Below are 24,349 nucleotides of genomic sequence, written 5' to 3' on the forward strand. Positions count from 1 at the left end.
AGCAATAGTCTCTTGTTTCTCCCTAGATTCTAATTGAAAACAGAAGTTCAGGTGCTTTCTTTTATTGGAACCAGGTCCAGTGTGTAAGTACATGAACATGAAATTTACCCTCCAAGCAGGAACATTTCTTAGAGTAAAAGGGAATGATAAAAGCAACTAGAATTATGTAACTAGAGTGTTTATTTATTGACTGACAATTTATTTTAATTTTATTGATTAATCCATAAAACAGTTCTATTCAAAATGATTATAAAATTAAATTATTTCTTTTATTGAAACATAGACATATTTTTATAATGGAAAGCAAACCTTTAGCAATTATTATTAACATTGACTATTATATATGAACAATATATTAATTATTTATACATAACAAATTTATTAACTTACTAATGCATTGGGTATTAATGCTTTAAATAAGCATAAGCAGTATAATTGCACATTCTTGGGACATGTCCATGAAATGATCAATTTCTAAGGCATATCTGTCTCCATACCAAAGTCTTCAGATTGTTCTGATGATTTTTTTTTTAAATCTCATATTATTTTGAATTTTTATTTCTCTTATTCTTCAAAAGTTGAATTTATGATTAATATGATTAAAATTACTGACATTTTCAATGGACTCTTCCATTAACCTTTTTTTTTTTTTTAGAAAATTCTCTTTTTAATACAGAGATACTTGGTAAGCCAAAAAATTCTCCTAAATGGAAGATATTCTTAATTCTATTTTTTATATTGAAATGTATACATATTTTGGCCTCTAGGTTTTCTCAATTACTACCTTTCCCTCTTTATTTAGGGGCAAAAATCAAGCAAACAAGAAAACCTCATAAATAAAACAACACATAATAAAAGCTCTGATATTAAGGTAGTCTGTTAATGATTCTGAGTAAATTTTTCCAAATTCAGATGATGTAAAATCATACGTGCTCTCAATTTTGTTCTCCTGCATTCAGGATATTAATGACTATAGTAGAAGGTCCATCAGAAATGACTTACTATAAATTAAGCTATGCCAAATATCATTAATAAATTCTAAAACTAAATCTTGTAAACTCCCTGAATGGGTGGCATTTACCTTACTCAGTTCCTGTCTTACTTTATGGACTTATTTCTGTCTTCTTCTTTGCAAGTTTTTTATTTTTTATTTTTTTTAAGGGGTGATTTGTGATGCAGTTCACCAAAGCTTCAAAAACTGAAGTTTTCTGACAAAGCTTTGATTTGTTGTAAGGGTTTGATTTAAAGGGTTTTGAATATCTCTAAATAAAGTTCAAAAAGAAACAAAATGTGGAGGCATTATTTAGAACTTCATTTTGCCTTTTCATGGGGTTCTCAAGGCAAGAATACTGAAGTGGCTTGCCATTCCCTTCTCCAATACTTTGGTCACCTGATGTGAAGAACTGACTTATTAGAAAAGACCCTGATGCTGGGAAAGATTGAAGGCAGGAGGAGAAGGGAGTGACAGAGGATGAGACGGTTGGATGGCATCACCAACTCGATGGACATAAGTTTGAGCCAGCTCCGGGAGTTGGTGATGGTCAGGGAAGACTGGCGTGTTGCAGTCCATGGGGCTGCAAAGAGTCGGACACAACTGAGCAACTGAACTGTACTGTTTAGAACATATTTGATTTTATCACAGGACACTTAGGTTGATACCTAAAAGAACTCTTTAATGCTCAATTGTCATGTATGCTTGATGATGGATGATGGAAGTGTCTACTATTATGCCAAAATAACCTTTTATAGCCAATAGTAGTTTTTTCACTAAATTTCACAGTTCAGTATTCTGTGTAATATAGAATATTAAATTTTTGCAAGCACAGCTCTTACTTCCATTGGTGGAACACTGCACCTTGCTGCTGCTGCTGCTGCTAAGTCACTTCAGTCATGTCCAACTCTGTGCGACCCCATAGACGGCAGCCCACCAGGCTCCCCTGTCCCTGGGATTCTCCAGGCAAGAACACTGGAGTGGGTTGCCATTTCCTTCTCCAATACATGAAAGTGAAAAGTGAAAGTGAAGTTGCTCAGTTGTGTTAGACTCTTAGCGACCCCATGGACTGCAGCCTACCAGGCTGCTCCCTCCATGAGGTTTTCCAGGCAAGAGTACTGGAGTGGGTTGCCATTGCCTTCTCCAATACCACACCTTACCTGAATGAAATTATGAGTTATGCCTGCATGAAATCCAATTTTAGACACACTGGTGCTTAAAAGGCTTTGTAATTAGGTAAGATTATTTTTACCATAATGCTATTTCCCCCAAATTTGCATTTTTAGTATCATTACCAAAGCAAATAATTTTATATAGTGTTATTTTATCTAATTTTATTTCATAATAAGCTCACAGATTTCACTTTCAATAGAGTGAACTTAAATTTAGATTCTGAAAAGTGAATAGAAATATTGATCATCATTAAAAATAATAACTTTTCTCTTTAAACCATCTAATTTAGAACTTGCATTTTATGTGAATAAAAAGTTACACTTCTTAGAACGCTATTTAAAGATTCCTGAATTCCCTGGTGGTTCAGTGGCTAGGACTCGGCACTGCATGTTGCTCATGTAAGCAGACTGAACACGGCATTGCCAGGGGTTGTGTGGTGCACTCAAAAAAAGAAGAAAAGAAGGAAAAAAGTAAATCCGTTCTTTTCATTCTGTTATGATTTATGCATGCTTTCTTTAATACAAAGATTATGGAATCACAGTGAATTGTACAAGATTATTAAGAGAAAAAGGAAATATAATCCAGGTTGAAACTGTCTTGACTAAGTCAATTTTGAGTAAAGTAGAATCAATCTGGTTACTGAGCAGATCTACTCAGGAAAGTAGGAATTATTTCAAGCCTAAACAAACATCCTCAAACCAAACCAAATAACCAAATTATCTCGTTATCTCAATTTTTATTTATCTCTTTATTGTTTAGTTGCATTAATTTTTTTATCATTTATTAGTGTAGTTGAACTCATTTAATGTTTTTCATTGGAATTAAATAAAATGATTGCGTCATTGTTCTCCAGTTTGTCCAGATTCAGTCATTTCATCTTTAAAAGGACACATATTTGTGGGTTATTATGTATCTTCCCACTCTTTTTTGTAAATAAAATTAAATAGTTCATACACATTCTTGTTTTAGCTAGATTTGAGATCTTCCTGGATTGCTTGGAACAAAATCTTAAATTCAAGGCATCACAGAATCATTTTACAACTCTAGTCTTCATAAGTATCGTCTTTAATAATACGCTCAAACCCGACATCTGATGCCACTTAGAAAATGTAGGTGTCTTGCAAATAGATAACTTGTGACGTTGATAGACATATTTTACCTGGAAGTTTTGATTAGCTGTCAATTATTTCCCCAAAGGTAATATATTATCTGCTTCCTCATCATTTTTGAAAATGTAATAGGCTTATAAGCATACTACCATATCAGAAGGAAATTGTTTTATTTAAAAACAAAACAAGACAAGAAAATTGTTTCCTTGCCAATAGTTACATTATTTGAAGAACAGTTCTCGATCCTCTACTAATTGTGAATCTTTGTTTTATCATTTTCTTTATAAATTGTTAGGGGATCATGAACATATTACTAGCACTGGGAACCCTGTTCCAGCACAATCTAGCTTCTTTCAGGACTTCTTCAAACAAAACATATTGGGCATTCCTAACAGTCCACATGTAGACATATTTTAACTTTGTGTTTTTCTCTTCTTTTTTCCCCTCTATTTTCCAAATTATTCAACCTTCTGTAGTATTTCATGCTACCTTTAAAACACAACTGAAACAATTATTGGACATAATGTAAATTCAATCATTGTGATTGTTTGACCTGCAGTATGGAAGGACGCACAGAGAGATGATAGATATTTGACTTAGTCATCATGGTTTATCTGCCCAAACAATCTGTGTTCATGATTTCTGCTGTGATGAGCATTAACTTTCTATGAGTGTGTCATGGGGGAGGGAGAGTCCTCTCCTGTGGATTATACCAAAGGGAGGAGAATGTAGGAAGTGAGAAAAGCTACCGTCGCTAGTGGAAATAATTTTTTTTTTCTTATCTCACATTCAAATAAAAAAGTGCATCATGCTGCTAGGATGTCACATCCTTCTTACAAACCGACTTGACCTGCTCAAGAGAAGAAGTCAAACGTATGGGGCTGTCAGGAGATGCTTGACCTGTCAGTCAATACTCTGAGCATCTTTCAAAGAAAATAACCCTTTTCCAGTTTCTTAAGTGAGGAAAATGTGTAGAGCAAATGTTGGTTATCAGCTGGCTCAGGTCCTCATTTAACAAACGAAGTGGGCTTTCCAGGAAGGCGTAGTCACTGACTTAAGATCACACAGCTTATGGGGCAAAGAGACAGTTAAAACCTGCTTTGCCAAAGCCGGTTCCATCTCCACTGTGTAGCCCCCTGCCTAATCCTCCCCCTCGAGAGAACCACACCATCACAGGTCACCTGGTCACAGTTTTATTAAAAGTCAACAATAATAGCGAACGATTTGGATTGCAAGCATACCCACCAACTGGAAAACAGGAGCTAAGCTTGCCTTGCAGAGAGCTGACCTAAGTCGTTCTGACAAACTCTGAGGGGATCTAGAGACAACATCACCACTGGGGAATGAAAGGAGTCTGAGCCTGGCTTGGGCGCTTCACAAATGCATCTGCTTTCCCACAGCACCCTTTGAAAAGCGAATCTCAGGCTTCGTTTTATTAGAAAAACTCTTTTAATTGGCAGACACAGACAAACACCAAGATCTTTCAGTGTATTGTTTCCCTTAAGACCATGACTGACCCAGGGAGTGTGTACCTTCTTCACCGTCTTGTTTATGAATATCGGGGTCAGGTTTACTGAGTGAATCATCCAGCTCGCCCACGAAAGCCGAGAACCAAGCTCAAGTGTCAGACTGAAAGCCTTTCTTCCCGGCACAGCGGGCAGGGCTCTGGAGGAGAAGTGGGTTACTGCACAGGGTGGGAAGGAAGAAGCGGTGAGGTATAAATACCAGGACGGTCTTGGACTCCGGGCCCTGCTTTTAGAGGCTCTGCTCCCCCCCCATGAAGTCAGGTGCCTTCTCTCCTGTCCGGTTCCTGCTGCGCAAACCTGCCTCTCCCACCTCTGTGGTCTGATCAGCCCAGTGTGTCCTGCTTCCCAGAGATTTCCCACAGAACTAGAAGAAGTCATCTTCACCCACTATGTGATAAAGATGTTTGTTTATGTTAATTATTACACACATAAAAAGTTTCCTAAAAATATGTGGAATTATAAAAAATGGTATGCAGACAATTAAGTTATAATTTCCACAGAAAGGTGTTTTCATGTTGGTCATAAGTGTGGTCTTGAAGTCCAGGGATGCACTGGGCCTGTCGCTCACACACCCACCTGATCCGTAGGAGACCCCTCTGCAGTAAGCCCTCGGTCAGCTTGCTTGGTCGTGTCTCTAAGTTAGAGCATGCAGAGCGGGAAGAAAATAACCCTCCATGGAGAATATTTCCAAGCCTAAACTGATCCATGTTGAAAACTGTATCTGGGATGAAAAATAAATATATGAACCCAAGCTGAACTTGAATTCTAGGCATATGAGATGGTGCTTGCAGGTGGACTCATTTTGCTTAATTTATGAAATTCGAGCCGCTCAGGACACTGAGATAATTTGGAGTTCAATTTTCTGTTTGAGCCATTTAATCATGAATGATTCCTGCATGGTTACTGGAGGTTGGTGATTACTACCTTAATTTACACCACTGACCTCCAGCGAAAGATATTTTTACCTCCTTTGGAAATGCTTCAATTATAAGTCTATGCATCTCTGAAAAAGAAATAAAATCTGTAGCCATATTCTCTCTATGTGTGTGGGTGCTCAGTCGTGTCTGACTCTGCGACCCCATAGTCTGTAGCCTGCCAGACTCCTCTGTCCTTGCAATTGTCCAGGCAAGAAATACTGGACTGGCTTGCCATTTCCTTCTCCAATTTTCCCTTTAAGATACAGCAAATTAATTTTTCCAAATAACGTATGCATTTCATTTTCTGAGAATCTGCCAATGATCAATGACCTAGAGATGTAACTGGTTCACCAATTATTGCTAAATCCACAAGAAATGAAAAGATTCAGGTAAACTTTGCTGTGGCCCTATTATGTAAGTTCATTTCGCCTAAATGTTACTTTCATGAATTTACACCCAGCTGGCAAGGATCTCAGGATGTGGACTTTTCGGATTGTTTTTTTGTAAGGGAGTACTTTCCTTTTTCACTGTAAGGTGTACCAAGAAAAAGAATCGCAATAAGAAACTGAAACAGTCTATACGCCAAGCATGTAAACTGAGGTCGAGAACTTGAATGCCAAGGCAACTCAGGCTAAAGTCTTTTTTTCTGACAAGATCTGTAAGCTCTGAGGCATAGAGATCGTTCTGGAAAATTTACCCATTTCTCCATCCAAACAAAATGTTTCCCCCTTTTGTTCTGGAGTGAACGTCTCCAAATGGTACCTAGCCTGATGTTACTTGGCCAGGTACTTATCTAGGAATCTCGACACCCCCAGGACAGGAAGAGGGGGTGGCTTTGCTCCCATTTTGTCATCCGAGCTCATGGGAGCCCGGATGAGCGGCCAGCGAGCTAAACCTCGTCAGGTTCTCCTGCTTGGCGTGCGGCAGCATCTACATCACTCTGGACCGATTTCACTTGCATCCGTGAAGATGCAGAACAGCAAGGAGCCGTGTCCCTTTAAGCAAGCCACACAGAAACTGTCCCCAACTGCGTGGCTGCCACGGCAGATAGTGCTCGCTGCCGAGCCCTCTTTCCTGAAGAGCCCCCCTCAATACTGAGAGACGGGGAACGGCGAAGCCTGGCTGTGCGTCCTCGCGCCAACCGAAGGCATAATCACGAAGCTGGCGGATGGGATGCGGAAATATGCAGCCCTTGGAAATGGATTAAATGCACATACATTTTGTAATGAGTGACTGTAATGAAAGTCAAATGAATTATAATAAAATATGGAGTTTTAAAAAAGAAAACAGCTCACTGCATAATGTTGCTGGGGAAACATGGAACAGTTTTTCACTGCGTGCTATTGTCAAAGTAAATAACTACCCAAGACAAACTTACAAAGTGCTTTTAACTTTAATGTGATGCAGAGAGTCAGTCATTTAATTTGTTAATTAGTATTATGCCAGAAACTATCTATTCAATATGAAGCAAATATGTTTACAATCTTATCTGCCATCTGTTTAATAGATGGGAGAATACTTAGAGCTGGATTCTCAAAGAGGGTTGGTGAAAATTTGTTCCACAATTAGCGCAGCAGATTTTTTAATTCTGGAAGAATTTTGCGTGTGCGGGGAGCACCTCCACCGAGGAGATAGTACATCACTGCGCTGCTGCTGGAGACGGGCGGCTGCCTCTAATGGGCTTCGGCAGATGCTGTACAAATTTAAGGAGTGGGAAAATTTTTTAAAAGATACCTATGAAGGCTCTGATGTTATCTACATAAATATAGCAGCAGCTCGCAGAAGGTAGAACTGGCTTGGCCAAAAAGAATATTAAGCCCAGATTTAGAGATGAGTAACGTCAGGCTCCGTCTGCTGATGACACACGCTGCTTCTGTGCCCATTTTTCTAAGATTTCACCCAAGCAAACTTGCGCGAGCAGCACCCTCAGCACGAAGAGGCTTTCTCAAGGCACTTTTAAACGGCTGCTTAAGAATGCACTTTGAATTATTATTCGAAAGAGATTTGGAAACAGAATTTGTGATAATCGGGTGTCAGTAGAAGTGTGGCTGCTTTCGCTCCAGGCGGAGAGCAGCCAGGCTCAGCCCCGGCCCGCAGCCCTCAGAGAGCCCTGGACCGAGTCTGTTCACGTCTCCCCGCCGGCTCCTCCCATCGCCAGGCCACTTACGACCGCGGCTCATGTTAACACTCTTCGATGATTTCCTCCAACTCACATTGCACTATTCTTCCTCTTTCATTAAAGATCCAGGTTTTATGACTCTTATCTTTTTTTTTTTTTCATAGCATCAATTATCAGCCAAGTACCTCTTCAAGAATTTGGCTAAATACGTCATAGAGCATTTGTACGTGAACACAGTTCAGAATCATCGTATGCTGACATGCCAATACACCCTGCTTTTGCCAATACTGTGAATTACGGGCAAATCAAAACAAAAACCTGTATTATGACATGTGCTCCTAATTAACTCTCATCCTTACTGTTGTTTACTAGCACTGCTAAAATCGGTTCTCTGTTTTCAGCTCCTCTCTTAGTTTCAGAGCAAAGACAGTATCTGTTTCAAAAGCTCATCTTCCTGTGATTTGGGGCTGTTCCTCTGGAATTTTTGGAAGATGTGTGATCCTTGTGAAAAGGATAACAGATATTATCTAGGAAGAAATCCTGAGGGCGGTTGTACGCCCTAACTAATTGTTCTGTTCCATGGCAGTGTATTCCAGCCCCTTCCTTCAGACTGCCTCCCCCATGAAGAGGATTTGTGCTCATGATGCGAGCACTCTGCAAGGAGCGAAACCTAGTGAGGATGTGTGTCACGAGGAGCTGTTCCAACATTTACATCACTTTCCCTTCTCAGCTTTTTTTTTTGATTAATGTGTAGAACTGACCTCGGGAGCTCGGGCCCTGTGGGAGCCCACGCTGTGGGGCTCTGGTGTGTCTGTGGGTCAGCCACGGCCTGGCTGGCCCCTCTCCTTTCGCGTCAAGTCCTAATTTGCTCAAGGGTGACCCCGGGCTGCAGAAGGTGTCACTGGGTCTGGAATCCTCTTTTGACAAACTATAGTAGTCTCCCTAAATGTGTTTCTGCACCTCCTGAACCCCTCCATAATGATGATTTAATCCTGGAGACGTTTGGAGCATCAGCAGTGTAGATGCTATTTGTGTAGACACGTCACATACATGTTTGTTGCATCCGGCAGCTCCATCGGTCAGGGACGCTATCTTTCAAGCCAGGATGAAGATTTTTGTATAAACACCTCCCCATCCTGTCCCCCATGTCTTCCCCCCAAAAAGGCGTTTTTGGCTAACAAGGTTTGGCCGAGCTGGTACCTGATTCCTCAGACCCTCTGCACATAATGCAGAAAGTCCGGCAGAGACATTACAGGATCAAACCCGTTGTCACCTCCTCAAACTCAATTCAGCTGCTCCTCACAGTGTCTCAATAGTATCCTAGTAACCTCTTCTGTGAAGCTTCATCTGGTCTGTATTTGCAAACATGATTAAAAAAAAAAAAAGGGCCTCGTATTCGGGGGGAAAAGTCTGTGTTAAATCTCTCCGCAGAACTGCCAGGAGAGGTACGGGCGCCTCTGCGGGCAAGTGTATTTGCCAACATGCCATATGGGAGTCATGGCTGGGACTTTTTTTTTTTCTGGAATAATTAAATGTTGATGGCAGAGTTCAAATGGATCATTAAAATTCAAAAGTGTAAGAAACAGATTTTTTCTTATGTTGTTGAACGCTCCAGAGGGCCAAATAGCTAGCAGAAGTGAGGCGGGCTGCCGTCCTGTGATCAGCACGCGTCGGGATGGGGCTAATTTGATCATAATATAGTCATCTCTGAAGATTACAGCTATTCAATTAAATATTCTAATTAACCTGAAGTATTAGGCAAATGATACTAATTACAAATATTCTCCTGAGATTCACAGCAGTGAAAACCCCACTTGCAGCCGATACTTCTGGCCAATGTTTCGTAACACAATGTCCTATATCATAGGCTTTCAGAATATTAAAATGCAGTTAATTTGCCTAAACCTCATTTGTTTAATGGCATTAGCATTTTGTTTGAAATTGTAATAAACGTACATCCCGCTTTCAAGTAAAATTTAAAATGAGTGTACTCTTGGGGTAACTTAAGATTCCTGTTTACAGACCTCGCGTTTTATTCAGGGAGCGGAACAGTTTGAGTTTAACTTTCAGCCATTAAACATATTGAAATTGTTTAAAAATGCTAATAATTTGTCTTTTCAAATAAGAAAAAAAAAAAAGGATATTTTGCAGTAAGACTTCCTGGCATCACCCATGTGACCAGGATCCTGCTGCGAGGTCCCCTGTGGTTGAACCTCCCTTGTTTCCAGGAGAAGAACTGCCGGTGGTCTCGGGGAGGGGTCTTTAGGGTGGGCCCTGCCCTCTCCATCTCCAGGCCGCCTCCGCTCCTCCTTACAAGACGCTTGCCCCCCGAGGTTGGAGGGCTTCTGCAGAGCCAGCCTTGGAATTGTAACTTGCTGTCATCAGCATGGACTCTCACTACCACGTCAGCCCCTGCAGGAGGCCCTTCTTCGCCCCTGACCCCCAGTGACACACATCAGAGCCCGCCTCATCCAGAACAGCAAGGCTCTCTGTGCCTCCAGGGACTGACAGTGGTCCTAGCTGCCCCGAGGCGTGATGCCCACCCGCGGGGGGAGCTCCGCCAACTTTTCTCAAAGCTTGACCTGTGTTGGTGGACCAGAGGCATGTGTGCTGGTCTCCGGGCTGTGTCCCAGGGGCAGCATGGGATTGGAGTATCTTTTCCATCCCCCTGCGCAGGAGGTAGAAGCAGAGCTGAGCCCTGGTGTCAGACTGATCTACGGCCCCATCGTGTGTGCACCGTCGGGGCAGGAGGGATGGACTGCATCACAAACGGGGGACACAGAGGACACTGCTGCCCTGACTGTGCCTGGTGACCGGTTCACATGAGCCGGGTGCTGGGGGTGGGGGAACAGCCCTCCACTCTGGTGCTGCATCACCCCCGTGGTAAGCTCAGGATTTACAGTAAAAGCAGAACAAAGCGGAGAAGAGGACGGCAGCAGCGAGACCACAGAGATGCCCGCGCTTTCGCTGGGGCCCAGCCTGCTGGGCTGATGTGGGCCTTGGACCAGCTCCAGCATTTACTCTGGGAAAAGAGAGCAAGATGATACCATCTCTATTTATGCTGGGACTTAATACAATCCAACATCCCCAGATACATCCTCTGGGGGAGGGGATATGCTAGAGTGATTTACCTTTATAAACACTGATGTCATGAAATCACCATGAAGCGCATTGATCTCTCAGAGGCAGAGGAAGTAAGGGAGGGGACTTTCCTTTCTATAAAGTGAGCAGAAGAGAGAGCAAACACACCAGGTGCAGACGGCGCCCAGAGGTGGGCACACTTAGAGCAAACGCAGAGAGGAGCCACTTTTTAAGGGGGGGGAGGTTTGGTGTTTGTGGTCACAGGGCACCTCGATGGATCCCTCAGTGAATGAGCCATTGGGTCCCTGGTCAGCTTTCTCCATCCTAAATTTCATCCGGAGGAAGGAACCCAGGCTTCAGGGTGGTTGGACTTCACACACATGAGACGATCGCATTTCTAGGGGCTGACGTGCGCCCAGCTCTGCACTGTCTGTCATCGTGCGGGTCACAGCTGCTTGCACAGATCCTTACGCGGTAGCTCCAGAGGACCATGCGTGCACGGGGCAGATGTGTCTGACCACGAGATGATGCTGTCAAGGACGTCCAGCCAGTGGCAGGAGCTGGTCTGGACGGTTCCCGAAGGCATGGAGGCTTGGTGGTAACGGGGTTTGCGAAGCATTCCCAGGAGTAATAGCTTTCTGTCCCAGCCACCAAGGAGCGCGGCACAAAGCAGCACGCAGTGTTTCAGTGAACCTGTGATCTGGTTACCTTCCCGAAAGGACAATCTTCTGCCCATCACTGAAGCGGCAGCCCCACGGTGAGCCGAGGAGGGGCTGCAAGTCTCTGTGGTTTTGAATCCGGGTCTCTGTCGGCCTCTTCACAGCATGACGGCCAGGCCTGCTGCCTGAGGCTCCTTACAACAGCCACGGAGGGAGCAGTGGACAGCTCTCAGCCTGGAGGCCAAGATCAATGAAAAAAGAAAGAGATGCGCTCGAGGTAGATGAATGACAGAGACAAAGTGGACAGAGAAAGATAGGAAGTGAAAATCGACAAGAAATCTATAGGAAGTGAAATCTGTGAAAGACAGAAAGTGGCACTCTCCTTCAAAAAGAGGCAAAACCTGAGAGTATCATCCGCGGAGGCGAGCACTCCCATTCTGGAAGGTTTCTGTCTGGTTCCCTCTCCCCAGCACGGGTCGCTAGCGCGAGTTCTGCATGAGGAAGGCCTGCTAGAACACAGTTCCTGTTTCCACTGGACAGTTTCTGTTCTGAGTGCTTTCCTTTTCTCCTTTAAATAACGTGTGAACAATGCTACTCAGAGAGATCAAACAGTGGTGAATTTTTGTTGGATCATATTTGTATATTTTTAAAAGAAAAAAGCTGTGTTGAGGTGTGGATAATCAGTCTCTGTTCTTCCTGGTGAAAGAACAAGAGTTTACACTGGTAAACTCTGTACACTGTACACTGATGTGTGTCTGTACACTGTTGTGGTTGCAGCCATTAGGGATGGACTAGAACTTGACTTTGGACGTGACATGATCTCATCCTGATGTGAGACTGTAGCAGAAACTCCCCAGCCCCGGGGTGACCAGGGGCCAAGGGGCTCTGAGACTCAGTCAAGGCCTCTCTGGAGCTGTTCCCCAAAGGTATCACCTTCTTGGAGGGAGCTCACTCCACCCCCAGCTCTCTGGACTCCAGGACCAGCGGGATGGAAGGCACAGGTCTGCTCTTGGTGGGGACACAGGCCAGGCCTCCCAGGTCTGCGTAGTGCCGAGTCGGGGTGGGGGTCACTGCCGCTACACCTGAGACTCAGAGAGCTAAGCTCATGGGGGATGCTCTGCACCTCTGACGGCCAACTTCAGCCTCTGCCTACACTTTAGCAAACCTGGTCATTCACGGGCAGTCAGCATGCTTCTGCATCTTCTTGTGTATGTGCACATGTGTGTGCATGTGTGTGTGCATGTGTGCTCGGGCACCTCCACATGTCCGCTGGTGCAGGATGCTGGTGAGTTAACTGCCCCGGTCTCCTGACACACCTGCGTGGGATTTCCTTGGACACCTGGCTGTGCCAAGGACCAGGAATACGCATGTATCTGAGGGTCATCAGGACACACAGAGGCACGACTGGCCCCACAACTGTCACCGACCGCGGCAGCAACTCCACCCGGACCTTGGGGCTGGGAAAAGCAGGCAAGTGGGGAAGCTGTGAAGTAAACTATTTTGTGACATGTTTTTATGACATAATGATATTGATCTGAAAGACACTCACCCAGAACCACAACCTTTTCTACCCCAAGAAAAAGCCCCGAGCCGGTATAATCTTTTCCATCACTTGATATTCATAGTCTCACTCAAAGGTCTCTGCATATGTCATGTGTGTAACACTGATGCAGAATGTGGCCCATGGTCGCTGCCAGCAATATGTTTCAATAAGGTAATTTTCCTGCTGCCTAGGAACATCAGCAGGGTGCAATCCGGAACTGAAACAGGGGATGACATCTTATTCACGCATGCATCTGGAGGACAAAACCATACTTTATTAAAGGAAAATGGGATTTCAAGATTGTTTTGACAAGCGCTAAGAACACACCCCTTGGCTTACATACAGTATGGCTGCAGCCCTGGGGGTCTCTGCAGCCCTGGGGGTACCACCTGCGTGGCCAGCAGGGCTTGGGGGTGGGGGATGGTTCTGGAAGCCGGGGTAGCCGCACAGCCAGCGAAGGAGACCCATGCACACAGCACATATTTTCATGTCGCTTTTATTTTATTTTTCTGCTTGCTCTTGACATTCAGAATTGGCGTCAGTGGTTGCTCTGTGGAAGGTACAGGTGACTGCCGACTCCTTTTAAAGTCGACCAAAGACAGTTCTTCCTTCCTTTGTATTTAGGGTCATCCCAATTCTCCCTGCGTAAGGGGAAAAAAAGAGCACATTCTTTGACCTTCTTAAATCAATTTAAGCGTTGAGATTTAAAATAAATACTGAAAATAATGTCAGATTTTAAAATACCAGCTGTGCTCAAACACTTGCCTCCCTCTAAATCACCTGCTTTTATAGCTTTCTGTGTCTTTATTGCCCCTCTCAAAGCCTGCCAGGGATTTCAGGCCTCTGTCCCTGATTCTGATGACTGCTTTCCTAGATTTCTGCATCAAAATGGTCAAAACATTCACCATTTCACTCACTTTGAGCAGCATGAATTCCTGAAGTTAATCACCTTAATAAATGTGTCTGAAAAGAAGGCAGTCTTGGAATTGAGCAGAGCTGTGAGAGTCCACGGGAAGGGGCTGCACGCCCACCGGCAGGCACACCCTGCACTTGAGTTCTCAAGCCTGGCATCACCTAGGCTGACAACACCCAGGTTTCCTCCCTTCAGAGAGGAAGCACCGATAACCCTTAGAGTACAAGTTAAAAAAAATTAAAAATAAGATCAGCCAAATTAAGCATCAGAGAACATATTAACTAGCAAGGGAAAAGGGTTATTAAAGAAAGCATCTTATTACAACCTTGGATTGCCCCCAAATGAAATGGTGCTTAAATGATCAGACTTGGATACTGCCTTATTCCCAGAAATCATCCTGTGATGTACTCAATTTTGTGGGCCTGGAGAAGATGTATTAAAGAACAAGATTTCTATATGTAAACTCAAATAAATCCCCAAGCCAAATGCCTTTGGTGATGGTTTGTGTGAATTAAGCAGTTTGGGGGTAGTCATTTGCAGAAAAATTTCAAAAGATCATTTGTCAGTACAGTAATCAGTTGAAACCTCCCCAGCCTCTGGTGTTCTGAAACCTTGGTGCTTCAAAGTACCAGTCAGTCTGCTGTTCTAGTTTACCTTAGAGCAGATGCATGTGTTCACATGATCTGTCGGCCAGGAGCAAATAACTAGACCACAGTAAACCCCTACGTAGTGGAAAGCAGGCTGAAAGTAGGTAGTGTTTTAAATGCGAGCTATCAGCTGCCTTGGGGAAGCCTCTCGGGCCCTTTGATGATGATTTAATTCCCCACCCACCATGCAGGGGCCTTTTTAAAGAAAGAGCAGGAACTAACTCTGCACGGACTAGAATAGGCACTGGGTGTTCAAATGGACCCTGCTCTGTGCCCCCATTTGCTTATCCTCGTGACGGTTTACTTAGCAAACAATAAAAGCATGTTGACTTCCACAGCCTTTATTAGAGGTCCCCGCAGTCCGCAAAAGGAACACAAAAGAAAAGGAAGAAGATTGAGAGGCAGTTTATGAGCTGAGGAGAGCCGCCCCGACAAGCAGCGTCTCTCCAGCAGCCTGACGAGTCCACACAGGCCTGGTTCTGGTCTTGTTCTCACGCCAGAGTGAAGAGCCCCGTAGGAAGACGGATCCTCTGTTGCAGTTGAGGAAATGAAGAATCTGCTTCCGGTGAACTGAACTTGATTTTAGTCATGCTGCTCTGCAATGCTTGGCAATTCCTTCATTACAAAATGTATTCAACATATCAAGATACAGAATATATAAACAAACATATTTCCCATGGAATACATAGGAGTAATATGAAAGATTAACTATGTCATAGCTGTGCAACTGCAGTGACTTTTTTGTGTGTGTGCTTTTTCTTATATAGAATTAAGCATATGTGCTAGGACACGTCCCTTAGACGGGAAACCATTTTTAGAAGAATGTTGAGACCATGGCCATCCCCTCACTTGTTTCAGCCCTGGTTTTCTGGTTCCTCCGAGACAATCTCTTATTCCTTATCAGCACTTGGCCTCTGGTGAGCTTACCCTGGTTCCTGTAGAGCACTTTTTCTGAGAACTTGAAGAGAAGGGCTTCAAAAAGACGTAAAGAGCTTTCAAAATGACCCAAGAGGACAGAGGAGGGGCTGGGAGGATGGACAGACGGGCCTTTCTGGGCTGCGGTGTCTCCTGGTGCTGGAAACACCTGAGCTCCTAGACAGAAGATGGCCCTCGCAGCCCGGAGCGCGTGTGTTTGGAGCCTCACCATCTAGTTTGTTTGTTTGAGATGTAGAAACCAAGCTTCTGGAGGTGGGTTTGGGGCCATCTGAACACCCAGTGCCTATCTAGTCAGTGCAGGGTCGATGCTCAATCGTCTTGTGAGTGGGAGAATTAAAGGACCCAGAAAAGCCCCAACAAGTACATTCAAAGCCAGGTGGTCACACCAGTCTGCATTCCCCAGTGCCAGGAGCAGCATCGTACACCCTTTTGTTTCGAGGGCACACAAGCTTCCAACAGGACGTGTATGTTTAGACCTTGGCTAGGCTGTTCCTAGACTGTATCTCAGCTGCACTGATTTAGCAGCTTCTGAGCTAATGCCTTCAGCAGAAACGCCAGGATCACTTTCTGCTTTCTCTGGCTATAGAAACTACCCAAGGAAACCCAGCTGTGCTCATTGGGTGGGGCAGGGGAAGGTCTTGTTTTCTGAAGGACAATTTAATTCCTTGGTTGCAAGTCAGGAATAAATTCAAACCTAAAGAAAATTAACAGCCTAAAGAAAATGAGCAAGCAAAGAGTATTTCTAAGCAAGGTTTTCTATTCTGGCTTTCATTTTGAAGCTTCAGGAAGCAGCGTCTAGAAAATGCTTTCTAGTGTCGCATTATTTTATCCCAACGCTTTCACCCATCATCAGTTCTTAATCCAGAGGCTCATGTAGGGGAGTGTTCTGGCTCAGTTCACTAAGCTACCGACCAAGACTCCAGGGAATGGGTTCTGCTGAGACGTGCCGTTATTCTTGTGCGTCTCACTGGACAATTACTTATCGAATGAGCGCATGAGGACAGGAGGAACCATCCTGGGCAGGGCCCCACGGTGGGCCATCCTGCCAGGCTCTGCCCAGGGAGAAAGGAAGCTGCCTGACTAGGCACAGGTGCTAGAAGGGCGGTTTGTATCTCGAAGATCCTTGATGGAAATTCTAATCTCTTCCTGTCTCAGATCATTCCGCTGTAATTGAGCTGGGGGTGGTGGTTCTCTGAGCTCCAGGGATGCTCCAGTGAAGCTGTGGGATCCGCCGGAGTTTCCACAGCAGTGTTTGTCTCTGCATTTTCTTTGTCCCCTGTAAATGGAACTGGGGAAGGTTTTCCTAATGTGTGATGCCCACAGGCTGTTGAGACACACGGGTGACATCACAGACGGTGCCATTGTGTTTGGATATAAATTGTTCAGCAGGTCTGAGAATTTCTGAGTGTGTTTAGTAACTCTGACTTCTGTCTCTATCTCTGCAAAATGGCACTTTTCCTAACCAGCGTCTTCCAAATGTTGCTGAAAAAGGCAGAGAGCACAGGGAGCGTTCTACAGGGACCTCGGTGGTTCTAGGGTCCTGACCCAGAAGATCTGTTTCTGCTCCGCTGACCCAGCCCCGCAGAGGGTCCAGGTTCCCTGAGCTGAGCCTCCCCTTCTAAAGCCTGACGGGTTGCCAGAGTAACCACAAAGACTCAGATGGAAAGCTGACTTGTGAGGTTTCCAGACTTCAGTTTCTAGAGTTTACTAGGGGTTCCACCAGGCAGCTCTCCAGGAGCTTCCAGGACAACCTTGCCCGTTTGGCTCACTTTCCAGGAGTAAATAGGCTCATCCTCCCCACTCGTCAGGCTCTGTCTTTGGAATTGTCTAGAAAGGCTTCCTTCTCTGCACCCCTCCATCCTGTCGGCCACCATGATCCGTGAGTTCTCCCTTCCTCTGCCTCCCAGATGTTCACGCCCATGTCCTAACTTCTCCAGGAGGTCAGTGCCCTCCACCCCCCAGGTCGGACCTGAGAAAACTGAGGTCAAATATATTGCGGGATGCAATGCACCCAATGTCTCCGAGGAGAGATGCTCAAGCCAGGCCATGGCCCCAGGCAGGCGGGTGGAAGAGCACCTGTTTTTCTCCATCCTCTCCAAGCACCCAGCCGCGCAAAACCCTTCAAAGATCTTCCATTCATAAATGAAAAAAATCCCAAACTGCTGAATCTGCTGCTCAAAGTCCTCCTCACATGACTGGTCTCAGCATCATTCTAGCTGCCCTCTCCATTGTTAGCTCCCCGTAAGACATGTGCACACACACACACACACACACATGAGCTGTACATATGCACATGCACACCACAGTTGCACACGCACGCACATGCACCTGGGATCAGACTGCATAGCCCGGGTTCTCCCAGGACACCTCAGGCAGGACTTCCTTCTTTTATGGCTGAATAATATTCCACTGCAATACAGACCAAGGGGTCAGTGAAAGACCCTCAGAGACCAAAGAGAGACTACTTGTAGGGTCTGTTTTATGACATACATTGATGAGCTCATTCACACTGCACACTAGATTACTGTTATGTCTGGAATAATTTACATTTTATATATTTTAAATTTTTAAAGAAGAAAGCTCTTACAAAAACCAAAATACTAGAAATGGTTAATTTCGACTGAGAACACACACGCTTGAACTGCATTTTGAATGGATTAAATGGAGTCTGAATGGAGAGTCGCAGCGAGAGCATTACCTTCCACCCCACCTGGAGTTGTCAGAACATCAGTCACGTCCCAGAGGGCAATGCCCCTCAGCCCTTCCCACTGCCTGCTTGAGGTCGGATGTCCAAGAACGTCAAAGGAGAAAGGGCAGAACTTCATCCGGGCAGATGCTCTGAGAAGGATACTCTCCACCGGATTCTGCTGATTTCTGCTGGTTTTGTACTGAGAATGACACCGTGGCTCCCACTGTGAAGTCAATCTATGCAAATTTTAACATGACTTGGCCTATAAAACAGATTTGCTAATTGATAATGAGTTGTACTGTTTTCAAAGCAGTGTTAAGTACATGAACCCTTTTGATGTGATTTACATACTCCTGGAATTAAACTGTGACTTAATGCACAATAATCAAAACTGCTCATAAACATCAATTTTGTAAGGTAAACACTTTTTCCCCATGTATTTCTTTTTAAAATTTAAACATATCTGTTTGTATTTCCTTGAAAGTGAAAATGTTAGTTGTGCAGTCATGTCTGACTCTGTGACTCCATGTAGCCCGCCAGGCTCCTCTGTCCATGGGGTTCTCCAGACAAGAATACTGGCCTGAGTTGCCGTGCCCTCCCTCCAGGGGATCTTCCCGACCCATGGATCAAACCTGGGTCTCCCACACTACAGGCAGATTCTTTACTGACTGAGCCACCAGGGAAGCCCTGTGTTTCCTTAAGTGGATGACAGGAGACACAGGACAAACCAGATAGTGTGCGTCAACAATACCAGGGTATTTATCAGGCCTTATTTGCTGAGAATTCCACATACATTCCCATGAGCCCTGATGGGCTTTTTCTTTTTTAAATCTCACTTTAAAAATGAGGGCGCTGTCTGGGAGCAAGTGGGACTGTCTGTCTCACACAAAAGCCCACACTCTTCCCATTATTGTAAAGTGTCTTTTAAGTTGTTTATTTAGCCAATAGCCTCTCTACTCATTAGGAATTCTTAGCATATCAAGATGTTTTTTATTCAATTTGGCAGTGATATATAATGCTTATGTTTACTCTCCTGTTCTGAAGGCAAATTGCATCTTCTTTAAACAGAGTTTTGATGTGCAAATGCTCCTGATGGATATAGTTTAAAAAAAATAAACTAGTAAGACCTCGTGTACTAGGCTTAGTGTACTGACGTGCTGGTCATTTACCAGCAGAGGCTGGCTGGTTGTTATGTCCTGCCCACACAAACGCAGATACAGCCGGAAATACCACAGAGCCATAGTCACCATGAGGCGAGGCCCGGCTGGAAGGATTCCTTCATGAGCTTTCCGGGACAGCACACAGAGACACAACCGTCCACCACCACCAGGGGTGAGGGCAGCTCGTGGGTGTTAGACGACTGTGGTTGGCTAGGGAAGTTCTTCCAGCACGAATTAATGTTGGATTCTGCCAATTAATATTTCTGGTTTTCTTTATTTTTTACTTTTTATTTTCCATTGGAAAGTGAAAGTGAAAGTCGCTCGGTCATGTCTGACTCTTGCGATTTCATGGTCTATACAGTCCATGGAACTCTCCAGGCCAGAATGCTGGAGTGGCTAGCCTTCCCTTCCCCAGGGGATCTTCCCAACCCAGGGATCGAACGCAGGTCTCCTGCATTGCAGGTGGATTCCTTGTCAGGGGAGCTACAGGGGAGGAGTACAGCTGATTAACAAGGTTTGGATCGTGTCAGATGGACAGCAAAGGGACTCAGCCATACACACACATGTATCCATTCTCCCCCAAACTCCCCTTGCATCCAGGCTGCATGAGCAAGTTCCACCTGCTCTATAGGTCCTTGCTGGTTGGTATTGCCGAATTTAAGTTTCTGAGATCGTACTTAAAAATTTTACAACTGCAGCAATATGTAGAAGAAAAAATAAAAGATTTACAGCTGTATTCATGATGAATACTGATCTGTAGTTTCCTCATCATATTTTTGTCTGATTTTGGTTTCTGGGTAATGCTGACTTTAGATAATGAGTACAAATGTGTTCCTTCCTCTTCAATTTTCTGAAAGAATTTGTCTAAAATTGATGTTATTTATTCCTTAAATATTTGGTAGAATTCATTAGTGAATTTATCTGAGCCTGGAATTTTTCTGGGGAGAAGATTATAAACTATAATAAATTTAAATAGATATAGAACTATTCAGATTGTCCATTTCATTTTTTTCTCTTGCATGAACTGTATGTCTTGCAAGAAGACTGTCCGTTTATCTCAGTTGTCAAATTGATTGGTCAGGTTATTCATAATATTTCCTCTATTCGATGACTAGAAACTGTAGCTTTGTCACCTCTATCAGTTATAGTTCTGATTACCTGGGCCTTTCTCTTTTTTCCCAATTAATCTGTGTATAGATTCAGCAATTTTAATGATCTTCTCAAAGAAACAGGCTTTAGTTCCTTTTTGTTTTTTCATAAACAAAAAGTTTTCATAAAAAGTTTTATTACTTTTCATATTGTTCTTTATTAATTATATTATTTTGTTGACTTCATATTTTGTTTTCTTCTCTTTTCCTAATTACTTGAAATGGAAGCTCAGGTTTTTGGTCTGAGATATTTATTTCTTTCTAATGTAAGTGTATATGGTTATCAGTTTTTTCCCAAAGAAAAGCCCTAGCACTATCTCAGAAATCTGATGTGCTGGGCTTTACTTTTCAGATCAAAATATTTTCTATTTTTTTTCTTCTGATTTATTCTTTGACCTGTGTGTTATTTAGAAGTGTGTTATTTAATTTCCAAACATTTCAGCATTTTTCAGATAGCATTAGATTACTGATATACAAATTAACTATATATGGTCAAAGAAAATATTTTGTATGATTTAAATTTAATTGAATTAATTTTAAAATTAATTTAAATTGTTAAGATTTGTTTGATAGGCCAGAAAATGATCTGCACACATATGCACAAAAGAAGAATATGCATTCTCCTGCCTTGGGGGGCATGTTCTATGAATATCCATTAAATCTCATTGGCTGATGATGCTGTTTGTTTTGCTGATGGATTAGTTTCTGTTTACTTGAGAGAGGAGTGTTGAAGCCCCAGCTATGATTGTGAATTTACCTATTTTTCGTTGGAGTTCTATCAGTTTCTGCTTCAAGTATTTTAAAGTTCTATTTTAATTTTTATAAACCATTAGGATTTTTATGTATGTCTTCTTGGAGAACTGACCCCAACACTATTATATGAGATCCTTTTTTAGCCCTTGTAATATTCTTGTTCTGAAATGTACTTTGCCTGATATAAATATAGCTATTCCAGATTTCTTTTTATTAGTGTTGTGTGGTGTATAATTTCCCATCCTTTTATTTTTAACCTATCTTTGCCTTTATATTAGATTTTTTTATAGATAGCATAAAACTGGGTTTTGCTTTATATCCAATGTGATGTGCTCTCTATTAATTGATATATTTAGATTGCTTTAATTTAACATAGTTGATACAGTTGGATAAAATCTACCATCTTGCTGGTGTTTCTATTTGGTTCATCTGCTCTTTGTTTCTTTTTTCCCTTTGATTCTGTTTTCATTTGGATTAATTCAATATTTGTTATCATTTCATTGTATCTTCATTTTCAGTTTATCCCTGTGTATACCTCACCTTACACTGTTTTGATTATTTGCTCTAGTGTTTACATTAAACATCTCTCGTTAATTAGAATCTACCTTCAGTAACATGTTACTGCCTGGCATGTAATGTGTGGATGCGGCCACGCCATACAGTTGACTCTTGCCATCAATCATTTATGCTTTCTAAATTTACTTTACTTTTGCCTGTGGTACAAATACGTGCTTTTCATTGCTACTGTGTTTGCCTGAAACAGGGGTAGATGTTTCATGTTTCCCTTGTCCCGTCTGCCATGGGTGTTACCAGCCCCCTGAGTGACGGTGTCTGCTGCCCTGCCCCCGCGGGTTAAAGCTTTGATCCGTGGAGCAGAGGGGCTGACAGGGTCCTGGCCGTACTGTGTGCCTTTCCCAAAGGGAATGAAGGTTTCCTCTCCCGGATGTGTCCCAGGGATGCCGCATCTTCTCCGGGGCCCACTGTGAGCACGTGGAGGAGTCTGTGGACAGATGTGAGTGCCTTTCTGTCCAGGCCCCACGCGCTGTGTTCTCCCACTAGCCAACACTCAGAAATGTTCCTGCATCCTTCTCGCCCGTGTTAGCTCCATCAGCCCAGGCCTGTAGCTGAGTGTGTCTGCCTTTCCTTCTCTGGATGTCCAGTTGGCTGACTGCATTATGGCATTAGCTCTTCCAGATTCCAAGTAAAAGTTGCAAGTTCACATATCTTCCAGCTGTGCTCTTGTAGGAGTGGGAGTGGTGCTCTCTGTATTTTGTATCATCCCCCAAGATCACCACCTCCTTTCAGGCCACAGTGAAATCTCCAAGTAAAAAAGGGACATTCTAGCACTGTTGGGCCAAGAACTTCTCTTCCTAGGCAAAAGGCCACCCACCCTGTACCAGAGGAGTGAATATTTTAGCTTCACTATTTGTCCTGGAAATGCCGCGATGTTCTTAGCGGTGTCTTGGCTCCCTGGATGGCAGGGACCCAGGATCAGAACGCTGTTGGGGCAGCAGCTGGTTGGGGCCCGGGCAGGGGTTGTGCTGGAGAAGGACCTACAGCCTCAATCCCTGTGAGCCTGCGGTCAGGGGAGAAGGGCCTGGCGACCAGGGGCAGTATGTGCAGGCAGACTCCCCCGACTCCCATGGGCAAGAGTGCAGATGTGGAATTTGCTAATAAACACCCCTTGCCCCTTCAGTGGTTCTGTCTACTTTCACCAGTGCTGCGAAGTGCCTAGAGTAACAGTCCAGGGGTGGGTCTTGAAGACACTCCTGGGCCTCCCCACCTGTCTGTTGACACCGCTCAGGTTTTTCTGATTCCCTGGGGGAATTCTTAGCAGGAGTTTTCAAAGAAAAGCGCTTATTTTCTCTTATCCAAATCATATGAACAATAGCACTGAGAAGCAGAGAAGCTGAGAGAATAGAGGACTGAGAAATGTCTGGGGAACAGAGTCTGTTTTTGTGGGTCCAGGGGTCTCTGGTCACTTGTCTATTTTCTCCTAAGGACCAGGGTACCCAGGTGAGGGCTATGTGCGGACCTGATACTGACTGATTCAGAAGTACCACCAGATGGATCGCTGAAGCTAACATCTCATGACAGAGCTCTCAGGTGCTTCCGTCCCACGGGATATTAAGAATGAGCGGCACCCTCGGAATTAAGATCCCATCTCTGCTTTGTTCTTCATCTCTGCTGGAGGGCTTTTCCCCGCACACTTGTGTTTTATTGGCAATTTATTGCACCCAGTGGAAGATGCTCTGGCCTCAGCAACAGTGCTGTGATGTACAAACAAAATGCATTTAATTTGACTCAGTGTATTACAAGCATTATAATCCCCCTTTGACTTGACCATGATCGACTAATCTCATCTGTTCAGAGGGATAAGCCTGTCTCAGCCGTGATGACAGGCTTAGAGAATGACAGAAATTAGGGCATTCTTAGAGATTATAAACTGTAACAGCAGATAAGGGCTCTGAATAGGGAAAGGTCTACAGGTGGTTCCTTGTGGAAATGCTCTGGTTGGGGCGGGGGGGCAGGAGGCACGTGGCGTCATGTGTGTCCCAGACACCACATGGGTGGCCCCCCAAGACCAGGACGGGCAGGGATGAGGCCAGGACGCTTCCCAGGCTCGCAGCCTGTTCCAGGGAAGGACTGGGAATAGGAGAGTCCCATGAGGGACCGCCCATCCAATGCCACCCAAATTGTTTAGGAAACTCTTTATGTAACAGTTGTAGGGAAAGAAACTCTGCCTCCTTCTAACAGAAACAGGATGGGGGCTTTCTCAGAGCCGCAAGGATGGTCTGAGGGGAGACAGGAAGAGAATGGCTGGGATCAGGACATGGAATCAGGCAGGGAGATGGAACCAGTTGTTGCTATTGTTGTTCAGTCACTCAGTCGTGTCCAAGTCTTGCAACTCCATGGACTGTAGCCCTCCAGGCTCCTCTGTCCGTAAGATTGCCCAGGCAAGGATACTGAAGTGGCTTATTCCTT

Source organism: Cervus elaphus, chromosome 27 (assembly GCF_910594005.1).
Source record: "Cervus elaphus chromosome 27, mCerEla1.1, whole genome shotgun sequence".
NCBI classification, from domain to species: Eukaryota; Metazoa; Chordata; class Mammalia; order Artiodactyla; family Cervidae; genus Cervus; species Cervus elaphus.